This window comes from Clinocottus analis, unplaced genomic scaffold, assembly GCF_023055335.1.
Source record: "Clinocottus analis isolate CAN_PGR_092001 unplaced genomic scaffold, fCliAna1.0.p SCAF_5, whole genome shotgun sequence".
In the NCBI taxonomy this organism is placed as follows: Eukaryota; Metazoa; Chordata; class Actinopteri; order Perciformes; family Cottidae; genus Clinocottus; species Clinocottus analis.
Window position 1 is genome coordinate 2,758,079 of NW_027176207.1, and position 15,382 is coordinate 2,773,460.

Below are 15,382 nucleotides of genomic sequence, written 5' to 3' on the forward strand. Positions count from 1 at the left end.
ACTTATGGAAAGAAAAAAAGGAACTGAATTATCGTTTGCGAGTACATAAAAATGACGGTCAAGATTGTAAATTGTGTTGGTTGTTGGACTGAACTGGTTTCAAGAAAGCGACGTTTCCTCTCGGTCCAGTGGGTTGAGCTGGTTTGAAAGGATTTTATGGATTTAAATGTGTCCAATACTTTAATTCAATAATGATAACGATTATCGCCACCATACCACTAGACGCTTAGTACTGCGTGTGTATGTATTAGTATAGATATTAACCACACAGCCAGCTCTTGTTTGTGTTTCATTTCATTTAAACCAACTGCTGAACAAACATAACGAGCTATAACAACATATATCACGATTGTGTGAATCGGATTATGTGTTCAAGAGGACAAAAAGCAGCAAAAATCTATTTTAATGAGATAAGAAAATGTTATGGATTCTTATCTCTCGGACAAAACTTGTGTGTATATGTGTGTGTGTGTGTGTGTGTGTGTGTGTGTGTGTGTGTGTGTGTGTGTGTGTGTGTGTGTGTAAGGGAAGAGATTGCACTGCAGGGTGAGGAACGGGACCGGCACACACACACTGACAGATTGACACGCAGACCATTTGACAGGCTTCTTAAACAGAAAGAACACATTTAAACATGCAGCAAATGGACACACACACACACACACACACACACAAGAGAAGACTTTTGAGCGGTCGTTGACATTGTGTACTTAGCGTGTCACACAGATGTCACAGCCGTGTTGCTCCGACTGCCGGAGAGCGCAGTCGAGTATGAACGGCGGAGCCTGCGATGAATTGCTCCGTCTGCCACAGTCGGTGAACCGGCTCACGACCCCCCACCGAGTTCCTGAGATAAGTGGCTTTCACCGGCCTTACGTGCTACTTTGTGTGTTTGTGTGCGACCGGTAAGATTCCTCATCACACACCTCGCGTAGGTAAAGAATGACTGAGGGAGGAACTGGAATTTTCCCACTACTCCCAAGTGGCTTGAAGTTCTCTTGAGCGCTTACGTTCAACACTGAAATTCACCGTATTAACTTCTTCACGCTGTCGAGCCGCCACGAGGCGCTCTCTCACTTCCCCGACATTTTGCACGCCTCCTTCCTTAAAAAACGGTTTCAAATTGTGATAAACGACTGCCCCGACGGCGCCAGACAAATTACTCTCCGGCGACCCGGCGCCAAAACAAAAGGATGACGCGAGGAAATGCTAGAAAACACAAATAAAGCTACAGATACTAGAAGCAGGAGGTGGGGGGGGGGGGGGGGGGGGACAAGCGACTGGCGTGGTTCATGGAAAGCGGACAAGTGCGCTGCAATGACACTGTAATGGGAGCTAATGAACCAGCCATCAGGGGAGATTATGTGCCGCCTGTGTGTGGTGTAATATTGATGACGGAGGCGGCAGGTAGCCACAACAACGCATCAGACCACCCATCACACCCCGCTGCCCCCAGGGGGGGGGAAGAGACCCATTAATCACTGACTGTTAGTTCAATGGCAATTAGATGCTCCTAATCTGGTATCCACGAGTTCCCTACACCCTCAGCGCCTCCGTCCAAACCTCCTACGAGGAAAGAGGATGCGAGCTCCACTTCAATGAACCTCTGGGAAGGAAATACTGCGAGCGCAGGTTTACATTTAAAACAGGAGCCGGGGAGAGAGAGGAGACTTTGTGCAGAGAGACGTATGCGATCCCAGAGGAAATTAGAGTGGATCTCAACGTGGAAACAAAGCAAAGAAAGACATTTAGTCATTTCTTGGCAGAGCGACAGTGGAAAGGATGCGGTGGAAGTTTGCTGTACGGCGAGATACATCACGGAGTGTTTGTGGCACGACGTAATTAAATCCCACTGTTGTTGAGGGTTATGAAACCTGTGCCGTGTTTACGGGGAGAGATTATTGGCTCCCAAAAGCAGAGACAAAGAATCAGCTTAAGCAGATGGTGTCTTTTGTCAACAGGAAGTCAGACTCGTCCCGCCTTAACCTCCACCGCGCCGCTGATAACGAGACACTTCAAATGTCAAGAAGCTTTCTGTGAGTTCAGAGAGTTCACTATTGAATCGAGCCGGAGAAAGAACTATATGATTTACTGCTGGATATCCATCTCTGCTAGTGAAACATATCACATGTTTATTATAATAACTTCCACACAGGGAGTTCACGTGAGTGAAGGGAACAACATCAGCAGAGCTTTCAGCGTTAAGATGAGTTCAAACCATGCACACCAGTGACTTTAGCATTAGCTATTTAGCATTAGCAAAGCACGAGTAAACACTGAATTCATCATTTATTCCAACATGAACACTCATTAGTAACTCATTAGTATGCAATTCATAAACACAGGTATAAATGTTTCATTCTTGATTCATAAGCGTTTTATGAGTGGGGGTTTCATACTTTATACATGATGGATTCCACATTTGTAAATGAAGTGTTAAGGACTTATAGATGATTAATAAGATCATTTATAAAGTGTTAGTAAAAAACAAAGTTTAAAAAAAAATGTAAATATATTATTCATGCATTTATTGATACATATAATGGTTATGCTAATGTACTGTGTTCTTTATAAACGCGTTTAAACACTGCAATTCATGATTAGTTCAGGTAGTTACTAGTCGTTAGTTAAGCATTAGTTAAGCATGTTCTATCATTTAAAGTGAGGACTATATGCTTTATGCATTAATAAATAACGTTGAGAGGCCAGCAGTGCCTCAAAGCTAACACAGTGAAAAGAAAAATACAAACACAAAGTGATGAAGAACATTAAATGATGTGATGGGGACGATATCTTGTCATCCATCCAGTTTTCATGTAAACTTGCATTTCTCCTGAACTTTAAACGTTTGAGTGCTTTACAGTGTGTTTTACACCAGGACACGTGTGTAAACGCAAAATTGCTGAACAAGCGTGTCAGCATTAACCTTTGTTTGCCACAGAGCTTTTATTTTCTGCAATAATCCATGCGAACATGCGGATTGGCCCACAGCACTCGACAAAACCAATGTCCTACTTTTAGACAATGTTCCATGTTTAATCTCCTCATCACATCGCCAGCAGCTACAAGGAAGGAGCGCACATTCCCACCGCAGCGCCTTCTGTCCTTCATACCAGTGTGTGTGTGTGTGGGAAATGCCGTTTGCGTGTTTGTGTTTATACATCGGGCTTTCACAAAAGCAGAAAATCAAAACCTCGACAAACGGAGTTGATCACTGCACATGCAATATGATTACTTATTGCATTGTTTACTACATGAGTCGGCATAAAAACCCTCTCAACAAATGAATTTATGCTATTTGTATACATGCATACTATTATTTGACATTCAACACAGGGATAAAGGGACAAAACAATATTCCCATCCACCTTACTGATGCACCTGCCACCCAAAAGTCATTGAAAGTGACATGTTTTGGTGATTGCTATCTGTTTTGTGGGCCTCATCTTTTTGTGGAGACATATGCAAATCTATATATTGCCTGTATACATTCCCATGACATATGCATTAGATGCTGATATTGTATATTGTCTGCAATAGGGTGCACACACTGTCGTCTCTGGACCTGCAGCATGTGGACGCGGGTCACCTCTTTGTCCGACGCTGCACCGTGGAGCCACCGAGCCACTCGCCTGTTTGATCCCCCTCAGTCTCCTCTTTGAGGCTCCATCAGCACAGCCTCCTATGGTCATCTGGTGGAGTCAAAAGCATGAAGGACTTCATGAATCCTCCACAGAGAGCTCCCAGGTGTTGGTTTCAACTGGCGGAGGTGAAACACGAGGCGGTTCCTCGGCGCAGACGGGAGATCTGTGCCTCACAGGAGTCCAGAGATCAAAGCGGTGGCAAATACTACAGAAGTCCACACAAAGTAACTGGATAGATATTTGATTTACATTTGTTAAATCCCCCCCGCTGCAGGGCAGTACAGAACGTTCGCGAGGGAAGGCTTTAAATTGTCACAGATAAGCCACATTAATTATTCATTTTAGATCAGAAACAAAAAGGAAAATAGTCTTTACCCCGAATGACCTCGCAGATACTGTTAACACAGGCTGCACACTGCTATTAAATATTGAGAGAGCTCCACATTAGACAGCTGACTCTCTCTGAAGGTCATCTAAATCCTTAAAAGTGATGGTCACAGCGGGATGCTCTTGCATCAGGGTGGCAACCTTAAGAGCAGGTTACATGTTGATATGTGCCAGCTACATGTTTGGTCCACAAGTGCTGAGACGCCGTGCTAGCGGCTCTGACGCAACGCTTTGGGCAAAGTGTCAGCATGCCAACATGCTCACATGTTCACAGGCTAAATGTTCATCATGTTCACCATTTTAGTTTGGCGTGTTAGCATGTTAACGATTGCTAATTAGCACGAAACACAAAGTACCAGTAGTTTAGCTGCTTAGTGATGAAGCAAACACTTGGACCGATAAAGACCCGGCGATGGCGTGAGAAGAGTCACGAGCTCACCAGAGACAGGAGGATACATCGTCTTGGAAAAGTGTCGAGCCAATCCACCCAATAGTTGTGGTGGACACAGAAAAACCTGCGGCCAGGCCACGAGAATGGCTAAAAAATGTGGAACAGCCCTTTTAATGTTGAACTCTTTCTGTGGACAGCAGGTTGACATGACTGTGTTCGCTCTGGCAGAGAGACTACAGCTTCTGATATCAGGAGATATCAGGATTGTTTTGAATCGGTCAGCAAAGATATTCTCCTCTATTTCATCGCCGCCCGCTGCGTTCTGACACAGCAATTTTCTAAACATAATAGAACAATGAATGGAGGATATTGGCCGAATGGATTTTCAGAAAGCCTCGATAGGGAAAGAAAGGAGGAAAGACTGGGAGAGGAAGAGAAAAGCAGACAAAGATATTGATTGCTTTACTAACTCAATTCGGCTTTTTCATGACATTTAGAAATAGTTTGAAAGCCGCTAAACCAAAAGGAAAACGAACAGAAGAAAAACACACGTGCAGTTGGTTCGTTGGATCTATCGTAATCTGCAGCATCGGCAGCTGAGTGTCAGAACCATAACTAGGACCATATGAATGAATAAGAGCTCCATGTTTAGCGTTGAGTGTGTCCGTGTGGTTTCACGTACATAACGACAAGATACTCTTTATCCTGCAAACCCACTCGGCGGCATGCACACACATCGCTTGTCAGGAAGGCCCTTCCACATGTCTGTGTGTGTGTGTGTGTGTGTGTGTGTGCCTGTGTGTGTGTTTGAGTGCCATCGTGATGTATCTGGGCCGACCACCTGTCTGAGCGGCTGACAGGGGCGTTTTCTAATCTGACAGGTAATCTGCCCAGCAGACACGGTGACAAACGACTCCCGGTGACATCACCCCCCGCCCCCTCTCCCCTCCTTCCTGAGACTGAATCAGTCACACGGGCAAATCAGCCCTCTGGTACGCGAAAAGCTAGTCTGCACTCGATGCTGTGGCTGGGAAGCACGCTGCAGCCTCCGAAGGCCCGATAAACACCCCTCCTGATAATAGCCTTATTAATAGAAGCAGGTAGATCTAATGCGATGGCGTACAGTGCGTTTGATTCATCCTGCTCAGGCCTCTGAGAAAGAGGGAGAGAGTTGAGAAGGAAAGCCGACATCCCCCTGAGACATTCGATGTAATCTCTAATTGCTTATTTACAGACGAGGTGTTTGTGGTGTAAAAATGAAAAGGCTCAACAGGAGCTTGCTTCGCTTGAGAGTTTATCCCAGTGGTCTCTTTCAATCCATCTTAATGAGGTCACTTCAGCTAGCCGTACAAGCTTCACTTATCCTTCCCATCGCTTTATTGCGAAACAATGATCTGCCTTTGCCGTGTGACTGATGGCCGAGGCCTCAGGAAAACAAACAGCGTATCCTCGCGGCGCACGGCTGGCTGCCTGCGAACGGCCTCGGTGGGACTCCTCGGGGACGCGGGAAGCTATCTCATGTAAAGCAAATTGAACAAGGGAGCAGGCGCTTCTAAATTTACAATGCAACGGGAAATTGCCCAAGGGGCCCGCGAGCACCACCACAAGTTCATTTTCCCAATTATGAAGTGGCGCACTAACAAAAAAACCTGCTGCAATGTTTAGTTAAGAGCTAGCGTTGGAGTATTGTAAAGAAGCTGCAAAATGTTGTGCTTGTTCTGCAACGCCAATGTTTTGATTCATGGCTAATATATATGTGGAGTATTTTCCGTTACGGGCGTCACAGCAGTCCTGTGGCGTGATGAACACAAAGGTCTGTGATTAGACTAAACAAAGCCCGCGTGCTTACCAGTCAAATACAATATCAGGGATGCATTGTGGAGTCAAACTGTCTGAGAACACAATGAGCATGAGAAGCTGCTGAAATGAGTAGTGGAGTGTGTGATTGCTTCAGTGCAAAGCAAAACGTCTCCCAAAATACTGTGAAATGGGCATCAGCCCGAAGCACAGATGACGTGTCGTGGACACGATTAGTGCTGTGAACGTTACATCCGTCCTCCACGAAAGCGTTTAACCGTGGACTCTCAGTTTCATGGTTCACGCACAGCTTTCGCAAAAGCGAGGTAACCGTTCCACATGCGTCATGTTTTACCTTCACACAGAGGACATTTGGCTCAACTGAAGGGACTTTGGATCACTGCAGTGTGGTAAAGACAATACAAATGCTATTCATACTATTTCCCCAGATTTACTCCCTCTCATGTGTGCCAGTCAATCAGCTTTCAAAGTCAATAACGAACACGCTGGCTCGCATCCTTCTAAACTATTTTGGCACTAACAAATTGCTCAGCATCGATTGTTTGGTCTTTCATCCCCCTGTCGACACAGGAAGTGGGAACGTGTGGCTCTCGTGTGGCTGGAAGCACAAAACTGTTTTTACAAAGTCTGTTTATCCATAAAAAACCTTCCAGTTTTCCGTTCTGCCTCTTTTGCTTCCCGCATGCAGGGTGAACCTGCATTCATCCAAAGCCTGAGTGAAAGTGATTGCTCAATACTTTCTGGACCACAAACTTCAGATACCGAAATCATGTCCAGCTGCCTACACACTGTGAATATGAATGCATGAGTCTGTTTGTAGAGATTACATAGAAAAGTACCCTGAACCGTTCCCTCATGCAATCTGTTTTTTTTTACTGTACAGAGTAATAAATCCAGAAAACATCGTACGTTACCACGTACGCTAACATCACACAACGTCAGAATGAATCCGACTTGAACACGCGACCGAGCGGCTGTGAAGGCTGCAGAATGGCGGTCCCCAGTCGCTGTCGTCGTGCTTCCTGCAGGGTTAACGCATCAGTTTGTTTACGAAGAAGCCATTTACCAAACGGGAAGGCTGCCGCTGCAGCAGCTCGGCCTCGCTCTCCCCCTCGATCCCCTCAGCTTTGCTCGGCTCAGGCTTCTCGTTGCAGAGTGCTTGTTGCAGAATGTGAGCGCTGACTATCTGATCATATGCAGCTACACCGCCCGGGCAGAACGAACAGCCGTTATTATCACAAAGAGCTCTCTCTGCAGCGCTATAAGTGTTCGGGCAGGATCAGCCCCGGCTTCTGAAGGAGAAGAAGCCTCACATATTCTTTCCTCTTCTATTGGCTTTGTAAGATTGGTTATTTAAATTTACATATATGGCCAGAATATGCAAGCAAATGAGGCAGGGAAATTAGAAGAGAGGGAAGCCAAAGTGGTTCCAGGTGGCGCACTGTGATTTTAACAGGGGCGGAATAATTGGATCTATTATGAAATCATAAAAGATTCATTATAGCCACTATGCAGGGGACGGGATGAGAGCGGGGCTGTTTGTTCTGCGCGGTATGGATGTGCAAATCAGGCGGCTCAGGCGGGAGGACGTGTCGCTCGGCGCTAAGTGGCTGTGTGGCGGTTTATTTCGAGGGGAAATAAAGGTTTCAACTGACTCGTTGTGCCTGCAGGTTGATTCAGGAGGTGGAGGAGATCTTCCTCTCTGCGCGTCCTGCTGTACTCGTCCTGGTGGGGTCATCTCGTGTTGGCTGTCTGCCTGATTCACTGAGACGGACGCACACGGGATGCCAGCTTCCTGTCGCCGGTGCAGTGTTCTGACCGGCATTTGGAAACCTGGCATTCGCTCATCGGCATCACAGGCGAGGAAAGAGGTTTCTGGTCAAATCTTTCACTTCATCACTTCTACAGCCGGCGTGGTTACGCTGCGAGGCAAATGTGCTCTGGTCCGCTTGACAGAGTCAACGGTTGCCGAACACACACACACACACACACGCACACACACGCACGCACGCACACACACACGCACACATGCTGAACAAGTGAGCACAAATCACTCTGAACACTTCAATTCATCTCCTGGTGCAATATCCACTACATTTAAGTATGTCTAAGTATTTTTATGCAAAACATTTGATCCCATCTGTATATTTAATATTCTTTTTACTGCTAATGTTTAATTTTGTTTCATTACCGTTCTACTGTTTATTTATATTACCTGATTTTTGAAAATCTTAGTTACTTGTGAGCAGTGCTGCTGTAATCCTGTAATTTCCCCACTGAGGGACTAATAAAGGATTATCTTATCTTATTTTATTCAATGGAACAAGAGGCTAACAGGCTAATATGTGAATATCAAGCATCTGTAGATTGTGAAGAATTCATAAAAACCTGAATAAGTCTTGTTTGTTTAAGCATGTTCATCATTAGGAGACTCATCAATTATTGACCTATTTGTGTGTCTTCCTTCCAGCTTTGGTCCCCCAAAAGCTTTTATTTCATGTAAAAAAGGATGCCTCCATCCGTACAGTAGTGTATTAGATGTCTGGAGGCTGCACGTTGTTATTCTGATGGCGTGCGGTACCTTTAGGCGCCGCGCGTTAAGCTCTGCTTTGTTCCTGCTGAGCCCTTCAGCACCTTCTCATCATCACTTAACTACTATCTCACTCCTCTCATCAGAGCGCTACGAAGGCAAATGTTCGTTTTTGAACATTTAGCTTCATAACAGCGTCCGTATGAAACGCGTTATGTTCACAGTCGTGAACTTGACAACAGGCCAGTCGCTGCGCTCTCACCGTGGAACAAACAAACGGCTATGAATAAAACTGCTGGACCCCGCAGAGGTGGGGGGTTGGTGTGGGATCTAGTTCATGTGAAACAACCTTTAAATCTTGCCTTCAAGGCCAGTTAAAGCCCTACACAATACACACACACACACACACACACACACCAGGCCCCACACTCCCCCGAGGCTCATTGATTTCCCAAGTTCCCTTGAGCTAGGCTGCATTCAAAGTACCTCTTAAATATGCTGCTGAATAATACAACAAGCTGCTCCTTTCTATAATCTCATCACTCCGTGCAGCGATGGTGACTCTCAACTATCCTGTAATGCTCAGTGCAAAAGGAGCAATTCCCCAAAAAAAAGTCAAGATATTATTTTAGAATGATTAAGTTTTATAACACAAGATTAATGGTGTTGTCAAGCCCCATTTACATAATGTTGTATAATGTCTCTGATACCTGGACTTGATTTCAAGGCAAGGAAAAATGTCTTTAGAGCTATTTATATGAGAATGATCTCATGTTAGTTTAGATATACAGTTGTGCTTGAGGCAGATCTTTGGAGTATTAACACCTACAATGACTCTACAAAAGGTTTCAACAAGATTAAGAGACATTTTTAACTCTGCATTTACCTAATTAGCAGTTTGTGTCGTACTATTCTTGAAAGTGTTGCAATACTTTGCTTGAGATATGAAGTTTATTTATTATTTGCATGTTTGTAGAAGTGGACTTTTTCATAGTTCAAAAAGAAAGCAACGCTAATGTTGATCTGGTATCATCTTCCCGAATGGAGTCATCGCTCATCTCATTGACTTTGAATGGAATCGTGACGCGATTGAACTCATCTTCTTGGTCATGTGGTTCGCACAATAAGTGATTTAGCGATTGAGTCATTTGATATCGTGTATGATGCCGACTCAAACTCCATTCACAATGAAGTCACGTCGTATTAGAACAAGTTGAACCCTCTTTACAGCGTGTATCCTCCCCAAACCCTGCATCCTAAATGCTCAATTATTGAAAGCAACTTCCTCAAAAGCAATGAGGCTGAAGAATCTGTGATTACAGTCCAAAGTTCCCCTCGACTTGATTAGTGTGCCGGCGCTGTTATCCAGCCGGATTGTCACCGTCAAACTTAAGCACCCGGAGTGAAGTGGCTGCAAATGTCTGTGCATTGAGTGAGTCTCATCCCCCTCTTCACAGCGGAGGAGGAGGAGGAGGAGATCTGCATGACACCTTTTAGCATTTTTACACATTTCTCACGTCGACATTCAAGCCTTTTTGCCGTGTGAAAGAAACAGCTGTTGTTTCCACAGAGGCGTGCGTGAATCCTCTTAGTTTAGCGGATGTTGTCGCGCTGCTGTGTAACAAAGTGGGAGGTTAAATCCCACAGCGGTGGGACCATGAAGACATACCGTCGCTTGCATAGAAAGATATTCGCGCGTAGGTTTTCTCCCCCTCCGTATGACGCCATTACTGCAGGAGTTGTGCACGACAACGCGGGCACCTTTAGTTCCAGCTGGATGGCGCGCTGTATGATTTTTGCCGCCGAATGTAAACAATAACTTTGATGTGGCGGCGGTAGCATAAATAATGCATTTCATGAATGAATGCGCAGGGGACTGCGAAAAGGTCACGGGGAGTTTACACAGCAATATGTGGCAGATGGAGGGCAAAAAAAAACAAAAGTGAATAATTTAATATGGGAAGTGACAGTGACGTGACAGAAGGACAATTCAGAATTAATCCAGTTTACCGACCTCGTCTGCCAGCATCTCTCGCACGTCTTCAAGGACCCGTGAGCAAAAAAAAAACCCCATTTGATTTAGCCGTCTGTCAACTTTGTAAAGTTCAGTGTTGCTCAATGCGCATCAGACACACAGCTGCCGACGTGCTGAATGGTTTGTGTGATAGCCGCTTGGCAAGCCGCCGAGCGGCGAACGCTAACGCGACATCAATAGCGGTAAATGTAGTGATTGAACCGGCCTGCCGCTGAGCTGACAAACGGCGATCGGACGAGCACAATCGCCACTTGATAGCGGAATTGTGACACCAAGTTCCCCATTGATTTCCACCGACGTGCCATTGATGCCGAAGAAACAAAGCTGTCTTTGATGCAATTAAATCTATAGCGGCTAGCCCCATTCTGCTCTCCGGCAGAGAGGCTGCAGAAGAGCTGCCCTTTCTGTCTCCTTTCACGTTAAGCTGTACAACATGGAAGCCCATTTCCGCACCAAAAAAAAAGTAATTATGACTTTTTATTTGACAATTCTGACTTTGTAGCTCATAATTTGACTTTATTATCTCATAATGATGACTTTTTATCTCATAATTAGGACTTTTCTTTTATTTTGTTGTGGCGGAAATGGGCTTCCCTAGTATTACAAAACCCCAGTAATATATTTATTATGCCAATGTCCTCATGTGAACTCCACAGTGTTCCACTTCTCCAGGCATGTGCCTTGTGACCCGAAGAGAAAGCTGCTGTCTGTGTGTGTGTGTGTGTGTGTGTCTGTGATGTGTCTCCATGAGGTTGTACCTGCGTGCGTCCGCTTTTAGGCCGCGGCTGAGCGCCTGTAACTCTGTTGAAGATTTCTGGACACATGTCAGGTCCTTTCATGTTTTATGAGGGCGGCGGCCGAGGGCTTGTTCACAGTGTGAGCTAAAGGCACAACAAGGGCACCTGTCACTTGATAGCACACCTATTGTGCTTTCCTTTTCTGCCAGACATGTTTCAAAGAGAAGCCCTTAAGAGGAAGAGCAGGAGGTGTGGTGAGAGGACGGGGCGAGGGAAGAGAAAGAGGTGCAGCCTTTTATCTCTTACCTCTGCCTGCTGCTACTCCAATAACGGCCAGAGCTTATAATTGACAGTAAAAGCTCCCCAAAGTGAATGTCTCTATAATTCAGATCAACAGTGTATCAGGAGCTTAATGTTAAATGTTAAGATCTGATGAATGCCCTCTGGATGTGTTTTATTTGAGTGGATAAAGACATTAATACCTTAACCGCAGTAGACAACAGTGGGCTATGACTTGTTTTTGTTATGTATACTTTTAAGTTTTCAGCAATAATCACCTGATTCCTGCTGTTAATGCAGAACCTTTATTTGTTCATAATGTCTGGCATTAATTCCACACTAGACCAATGTTGGTATACAACAACACAAGGCTGCTGTTTGAAATCATGTTCAGATGTTTTTCCGGCATGAAAATGTGCGAACCTCACCTTTAATTTGACAGCGCCAACTCTCAGTCGGTGACATGTGTGTGGTTCATTTCAGAAGAGTGGAAGAGAGCAGTGTACACATTAAATAAACCAAAGTGTTTAATTATAGGATACTTCAAATGTTGAAAGAGCAAACAAACTGACTTAGTAATATTCATCATAGAGCAATGTCTTGCTAACCTTTAGCTAGCATAAGCTGCTGGTCACATTGTTAAGCAAGACGTAGCGGTAGAACCTCTGAGTGTGTTGACATGAGCAACGGTGTGTTTTATTGCAGATGGATTGAACTTTTCACTCGTCAAAGGAACACTGTGTTATTTCTTCTTTTAATGATTACATAATCTCTCTTTTATTAGCAGATTTAATGTTCATCACGTTCACCATCTCAGTTTAGCGCGATAGCAAGATCATATTTTCGAACGAACTAACAGTCAAGTTTTTGGTCATAAACCAAATTTCAAAACTTTATTACAGACTCAAGGTCCAGATAATACAAAAAAAAATAAAATAGAGTAAAATACATAAAAGCACAATTAAAATGCATACACCTGTCAATGCTTAATGAATAGATAGCTGAACCAATGCCTCCACAGATGAGACTGAGCGGGTAAATGAGATATGGTCATGAATATCAACAGAAAACCTTCCCTCACATTTACGTGGGTCATCTTTAATATATATATATATATATATATATATATATATATATATATATATATATATATATATATATACATATATATATATATATATATATATATATATATATATATATATATATATATATATATATATATATATATAAAGACAAACATGATTTCAAAGGCAAATATTGAAATTGAAATGTTTAACCAGCTAATGGTTCAAGATAAAACAAAATTATATATATATATAAACCTAGAGCCATGGGTAAACCATCTCTCTGTGATCGTACCCTGTGATTTAACCAGAGGTCACCAAGGTTAAATTACAGCTGTTTTGAGGAAATTGGAGGAGACCTGTCTGTCTCACTCATGCAGTACATCCCTCATCAGTCTGGCAAAGTCCCTGCTCGCTTTCAGCAGATTGTCTCTATTCTTTAAGATCATCGCAGACAGACTCCACCAGCCCAAAGTCAGTATCTGATGACTAATCCTGTCAGATTTTAATGAGCTATCAGCCTTGACATTTCATTCCCTGCCTGACAGCGCCAAAAGACCTCGTACAGACAGCAGCAGGAAAAAAAAAAACAACACCCACCAAGAAGCTAAGAGGCTGACCCGAGGGTAGAGGAACACACGCCGTACAGCTCATTTCTGCAAATGAACTGATCCACTTCTATTGAGAGGAGTGCGGCAGCTCCTCAAGCCGAGGCTGAACACTTAGGGAAAGGAGTAGATGCCATAGATAAGACTCCAGGGGACTCTTAAAATCCCTCGACATGTGTTGTTGTTAGTGCGTTAAAACACTAAAAGCTTTGTGTTATCTGGTAGCAGAGAGGAACGCTGGTGGTGGAAGTGTAGTTGTGCTCTTTGCCAGCCTGACAGGACATCACAGGCCCTGCAGTAACATGCAAGCAACGCAGCAGGCTCTTGTTGCTGCTGCGTCCCAGCTGCAAGTCAATCCAGAGTGCTTTAAATCCTTCATTACAAATCATCTGCTTTGCCATTAGGCCGGCTTGTAACTGTGGCTTTTATGGTTCATAAACAGTGTTTTGCTTTCATACGCTAATGCTCATTATACACTGTTAAAACCAAGTGTCAGGACATGGTCTGCCACCGCGCAGCTACAAATCCAATCCAATACAAATGTATATATAGAGCACAATAAAACACATCAACAGTTGACCAAAGTGCTGTACAATAAAACATGAAGCAAAAACCACAAAAAAAAACACAGTGAGAAGCACAAAGACATGTTGAAAAGATATAATATGGAACGGCAACTATCCTGGTGAGTTTAAAGCCAGAGAAGAAGGATGTATTTCAAGACAGGCAGTGCAGGGGCCAGACAGTGTAGGGGCCAGACAGTGCAGGGGCCAGACAGTGTAGAGGCCAGACAGTGCAGGGGCCAGACAGTGCAGGGGCCAGACAGTGTAGAGGCCAGATAGTGTAGAGGCCAGACAGTGCAGGGGCCAGGCAGTGTAGAGGCCAGATAGTGTAGGACCAGACAGTGTAGGGGCCAGACAGTGCAGGGGCCAGACAGTGTAGGACCAGACAGTGTAGGGGCCAGACAGTGCAGGGGCCAAACAGTGTAGGGGCCAGACAGTGTAGGGGCCAGACAGTGTAGGGATCAGACAGTGTAGGACCAGACAGTGTAGGGGCCAGACAGTGTAGGGGCCAGACAGTGTAGGGGCCAGACAGTGCAGGGGCCAGACAGTGTAGGGGCCAGACAGTGTAGGACCAGACAGTGTAGGGGCCAGACAGTGTAGGGGCCAGACAGTGTAGGGGCCAGACAGTGCAGGGGCCAGACAGTGCAGGGGCCAGACAGTGTAGGGGCCAGACAGTGTAGGGATCAGACAGTGTAGGACCAGACAGTGTAGGGGCCAGACAGTGCAGGGGCCAAACAGTGTAGGGGACAGACAGTGTAGAGGCCAAACAGTGTAGGGGCCAGACAGTGTAGAGGCCAAACAGTGTAGGGGAAGGACAGTGTAGAGGCCAGACAGTCTAGAGGCCAGACAGTGTAGGGGCCAGACAGTGCAGGGGCCAGACAGTGTAGAGGCCAGACAGTGCAGGGGCCAGACAGTGTAGGGGCCAGACAGTGTAGGGGCCAGACAGTGTAGAGGCCAGACAGTGCAGGGGCCAGACAGTGTAGGGGCCAGACAGTGCAGGGGCCAGACAGTGTAGGACCAGACAGTGTAGGGGCCAGACAGTGCAGGGGCCAAACAGTGTAGGGGCCAGACAGTGTAGGGGCCAGACAGTGTAGGGATCAGACAGTGTAGGACCAGACAGTGTAGGGGCCAGACAGTGTAGGGGCCAGACAGTGTAGGGGCCAGACAGTGTAGGGGCCAGACAGTGCAGGGGCCAGACAGTGTAGGGGCCAGACAGTGTAGGACCAGACAGTGTAGGGGCCAGACAGTGTAGGGGCCAGACAGTGTAGGGGCCAGACAGTGCAGGGGCCAGACAGTGTAGGGGCCAGACAGTGTAGGGGCCAG